The sequence below is a fragment of the Schistocerca nitens genome, chromosome 2 (assembly GCF_023898315.1).
Source record: "Schistocerca nitens isolate TAMUIC-IGC-003100 chromosome 2, iqSchNite1.1, whole genome shotgun sequence".
NCBI classification, from domain to species: Eukaryota; Metazoa; Arthropoda; class Insecta; order Orthoptera; family Acrididae; genus Schistocerca; species Schistocerca nitens.
Genome location: NC_064615.1, coordinates 152645831 through 152651830, shown reverse-complemented (window position 1 = coordinate 152651830; position 6000 = coordinate 152645831).

Genomic DNA, 6000 nt, shown 5'->3' with positions numbered 1-6000 from the left:
TAAGTGGAATGGGGACAAACAAATTAATTCACAGCAAGATATGTAATATTTAATTTCATAAGAGAAGAAATACTCACCTTATATATTCATTCAGTCTCTATAAAATACGTGACACACGTGTGTATGCAAGAAGGGTACAAAACAGTTCAGCACAAAATAAAAATGTTGAGGAGAAGCTCCCCGATGAAGACGTAATTGCAGAACAAAGGTTGGGCTAGAAGGAGAGGTAAGGAGGCCCGAAAAAGCAGAACAAAATCAAATACCCAATAGACTTTGAGTAGTTGTCGCAGCAAAGGGCGGTTGGTATATGCGATTCGGAGCAACTGTACAAGAATAGTTTTATTTACTGATTTTTGAGGCTTTATTTTGTGACGGCTAAACAGTGCTGCATCATGAGACCCGCTATTTTTCCACATGTGGCTAAACATCAGAGCTGAAAAAATTTTGAGAGGTACCGAAGTTCTCTGGAAGAGTAAAGTGTTTTAGACAAGAAGATGATTTTTAGTTCATTTCATTTTAACCATTCACACTATGCTTCGACATTCTAATCTTTGATTTCATTTTATTATTACGTATCTTTCCTTCAGTTAAAGTCAGCGGTAGTAAGTTTCAAGATATGAAGAATAACTGGAAGTTTTTAATTTGTGGAATAGCGTATTTAACAGTTCATATTTTCAACAAATCTGTAGTTATAGGACATATTAAGAAGCAAGTAAAAATGGCACTGTGGAAAGATCAGGTTGGCCTCTAAAGGGTAACGACGGTAAAATAGCAAATACTAAACAATGGGTAACAACTATTGTTGATGGTGAGTAGCCGTAATCGATATGTCACTTTTCCGTAATTGTATTTCTGAAGTTTATCGTCAATCCTAGGACTGACATCGATACTCTGTTTTACGTAAAGAATACAACCTTCAAAATTTATTTAGCAGCGCAGAATATTAAATCACAGTTTATAGATCAGGAACCTAATCCAACTGCCTTTAATTTTATTCTCACGGATGACTTTGGGACAGTAAATAACAAGAGAAATAACAAAACTCTCAGAATCAATATATAGAATTCAAGTGTCCAGTGGATTCAAAAGTTTGCTATAATAGCGATTAATTGCTTTTACAGACTCCTTCATGCCTACATTTTCTATCAGACAATGTTTGAAACTAGGACTAAGAAGGTAAACAATTTTTCCACAAATTGTCAAATTGGAAGTCGGAGAGACAGTTACACAAATTACGATGACAACAAACGTTTTTCAAGTAAACTGATCACAGGAGGAATCCAACGCATTTATTGTGAGTTACATGCACAGTATGTAAACTGGCAACGCCACCAACACACAATACCACTAACAAGGGAACATCCCCATCGCACCGCCCTCAGATTTAGTTATAAGTTGATACAGGGGATAGGCCTTGAAAAACTGAACACAGATCAATCGAGAAAACAGGAAGAAGTTGTGTGGAAGTATGAAAAAAATAAGCAAAATATACAAACTGAGTAGTCCATGCGCAAGATAGGCAACATCAAGGATAGGGTGAGCTCAGGAGCGCCGTGATCCCGTGGTTAGCGCACGCAGCTGCGGAACGAGAGGTCCTTCCGTCAAATTTTCCCAGGAGTGAAAAGTTTAATTTTTATTTTCAGACAATTATTATCTGTCCGTCCGTCTGTCCGATGCGAGGTAACCGCGCCGTAGTATGATGACGCTACACCTAAAAAACATCGAAAGACATGACGTCAGTCGACTATAGCGCACGGAAGAGAGAGTATTCCTGCTAATGAGGCTCCCTGGCTGGCAGTTAACTGTTCGCTACTTTGGACGAGAGTGCATTAAATACGTGCGATGCATTGCGTGGGCAATATGAATCCAGCAAATATAGCTCGTGACTCCAATAACAATGTCAATGAATATTTTCCGAACTGTAAGGCATCGGAAAGTTCCTTAAGGGATCGAACGATTGTCGAACATTTGTATGATTATTTCCTACATTTGTTGAATAACAGTACGTGTGGTGATGATTGTCTGAAAATAAAAAAAATCAAACAACTAACCCGAGGGAAGACTTAAACCAACGACCTCTCGTTCTGCAGCTCCTCACGCTAACCACGCGACCACTGCGCTCCCGTGCTCAAGCTATCCTTGATGTTGCTTATCATGCACACGGACTACTCAGTTTGTTTGGTTTGAATATTTTTTTCATAGGTCCACACAACTTCTTCCTGTTTTTCGAATGATCTGTGTTCAGTTTTCAAGGCCTATCCACTGTGTCAACTTATAACTAAATCTGAGGAGGGTGCGATGGGAAGGTTCCCTTGTTAGCTATGAAACAACTGTAGCAAAACGGAGCATCCTCTTATCCATGTGATGGATAAGACGACTAATTCGCAACATAAATGTCAATGTAAGCATCAGTTTCTGTTGGAACGTGCTTCCCGGACCAAATTACATACATTTCCTACGTCTTCAATGCGAATCATGTAGCAAATGTAATTTAAAGGACATAAAAATATCGAGTGAATTTACTAAAATAATTATGAACCACTTGAATTTGCATTCAACAGGCAATGTTCAGAAGTCTGGTGTAGGAGTACTGCATGCTCTAATTCGAAACAACAAAAATCAACAGAGTAACTATTATTGAACGTCATCAGGTCACTCATCGAGCATTCCTATGCAGTACTGTTACTGGTGACGTGTTATGATGCCTTTATCGTTAACTTCCTAAGAAGAAATGAAAGGCTGAGCCCCACCAAAAGACGTAAACTCGAGGAGAGAGTTGCGTGAACATATTATTTTACATCTGATAAATCCAAAAGTGTGTTTTGGGCTACGAATTCTGCCCCCAGGGTGTGTGCAACACAGCTGGAATCTGTTGCCAACAACTGAGTCACCTTTCGGTCACAGTGTAAGAAAATCGAGCAACAAAACTACATCACCTGTGCTACTGCATGATAACGCACTATGTTGATTTGAGAAACAAAACTATCCAGGAGATTGATAGGAAAGTCGTCTCTCAGGCACATTTGTATTGATAGGGAAGTCCTCTCTCAAGCACTTGTCCCTCTCGTCATATATTTGTAAAATTTTACCTTTCCCACTCTAGATCGATCAACCGTCAAGGCAATTCATTTCTAGACGAAAATACTTTTAAAACTACTCTGGTTTATTGACATCGTTAGAACAAGTAGGTTTCTACAGGCGTAGAATTTGTAAACAACTTTAGCATTGTCATATCGTTTTAGATATCGTGAAAGAAAATTCTGCTGCTAATTAATTTCTCTTTGATAATTACTGTTGCGTTTAGTAAACTAATGGAAAATGCAATTAAAATATTCACTGTACTAATACAAACTAAAGTCAGCTTAATACAGAAACATCACGACGGCAGTCTATCTTAATAAAGCATTAAGTTTCTGTGAGACAATTGGGCTTATTTTAACACGAATTAGTAGGATATTACAGACTTTACACTTAGAAAAGATCTGTATTTATTTCATTTCCTGTACCATTCGTAAGTGTTATGAAAATGGGGCTTTTCATAGATAAAATTATGTATTCACAACAACAACAAAATGTCGGCAGAAAACTAAAGTGGCATTATGAATCTGGCAGTACCGTAAGGTTTTCACTCTGACACTAAGAGTTACTGAAAGTAGCAAGAAGAATTTTGCTCGAGCGTTGTCTTACGATTCCCTTATTAGGTTTTTATCTGCCTGCTTGTAGCTGTGCTACAAAAGAATTAAAAATCTGGCTTTCAGCAAGTCTCGAAAGGCGAACAAAAGCAGCTTGCACCTGGTTACTAAGCATGTTACCTGGGGACTGGTTTTTTCTTAAAGCGGGAAGACATCCTTTTGTGGTTCAATTGGCAAATGTCAGTCAGACGTGTGACGTTAGTCTAAGCGTTTCGGTGTGTTGAATTTGTACCAATGATTTTTCTACACGTTTTTTCTGTCCCAAATAAAGTTGAAGTCTCCCATTAGTATTTTCACGTCATCTTGGTGAATTTTGCTCATGGTATTTTCGAGTGTGTTCCAGAATTTTTCAACATTGTCGATGTTTTTCTTATTTTCGATGTTGGTGGGTTCAAATGGTTCAAATGGCTCTGAGCACTATGGGACTTAACTGCTGTGGTCATCAGTCCCCTAGAACTTAGAACTAGTTAAACCTAACTAACCTAAGGACATCGCACACATCCATGCCCGAGGCAGGATGCGAACCTGCGACCGTAGCGGTCGCGCGGTTCCAGACTGTAGCGCCTAGAACCTCTCGAACACTCCGGCCGTCGATGTTGGTGGGGACACGTGCATTGATGAGTGTGTATGTTTTACTGGGGCTCTGAATGACCATAGTCATAAGTCGCTTGTTGACGGGCCAGCCGCGGTGGCCGAGCGGTTCTTGGCTCTTCAGTCTGGAACCGCGCGACTGCTACGGTCGCAGGTTCGAATCCAGCCTTGGGCATGAATTTGTGTGATGTCCTTAGATTAGCTAGGTATAAGTAGTTCTAAGTTCTAGGAGACTGATGACCTCCACTGTTAAGTTCCATAGTGCTCAGAGCCATTGGAACCTTTTGATTGTCGATCGGTGTGAATTCTTTGGCAGAGTTGATAGATCGGTGTTCGAGAAATGCAATGCCGAAGATTGGTACGCCTTTCGTTACCTTTTGTTGTATTCTGCTCTTGAAGATGCAATGGTTTCCCTCATACACGGTTTCATTGTCAGTTAGTCGTGGTTCTTGAAGTGCAAGGATGAGAATTTTTTGTCGGTCCATTTCTTTTGTGAGATTATTTAGTTTTCGTGTTTGGATCAAGGTATCGATGTTTACTTTTAAATGCATGTTTTTTGCTTGTAGGGAAATTTACCAGAGATCTTCGATATTCTCTGTCGTGCTAACCTGGACTCCCCAGAATCCGAAAATCCAACTGCCGCCTGTCGACAGCCGGGTTGTGTACCACCTGGGATAAAGTTGACTTTGCTTGCATAGTTTACGTTTGCTTGTGTTTCATTGGTTGTGCTTGGGTGATACCAGGACCGGACAGGACCAGAGGGTGTTGAAGCCTTTGAAAGCAAATATTTTCAGCCAAGCTCATTGAGCTAACACGGTGACCAGAGTAACGGTGATTTTCACTCAGACGTGTCTGGATTTTGCGTTCAACGGATTGAGTAGCCGTTCAGGATTGTGTTAGTATTTGGTTCACCCCTAGTATTTGATTTCCTCGGTACCACCCATATGGGGGAGGGTTTCCACTATCCGCCACACGCGATTATTATTATTATTATTATTATTATTATTATTATTATTATTATTATTATTGTCATTATGTCTCAGCAAATCCCATATGGTGTATCTTCCCACCACTGAAATAGATGTGTATTGTTCGATTCAGTATTTCCATCACATAAATGTGGTTTATAATTACGTTACATTGCTACTAGTAGACATATTTCTCACTTTTTCTTAGACAGTTGCTACCTGTTACTCCATCATAGGAATTTATGTGCGAAGCATTGTTGAAATACAGACGTTCAAATTATCCGATTTCTGTAATTTCATTTCGATACCAGATCGTTCTAATCGGATTCAGCCACGTAGTCTTAATGTGGATATCCGACCACGACTGTCATCATATGATAGACTGTGTAAACCACATTCTTTATCGGACTGTTGAATATAGATCACTTATCTATGACAGGACCTGAATTCTTAAACACTGTGGAAAATAATAATCCGATGTGCTTATTACAAATACGTTATTCCAATATAAATATGTGAACTAACGAGATAACAGTTTATTTACAGGAGCAGAACTAATGTTCAAATGTTCAAATGTGTGTGAAATCGTATGGGACTTAACTGCTAAGGTCATCAGTACCTAAGCTTACACACTACTTAACCTAAATCATCCTAAGGACAAACACACACACCCATGCCCGAGGGAGGACTCGAACCTCCGCCGGGATCAGCCACGCAGCTCATGACTGCAGCGCCCCTGACCGCTCGGC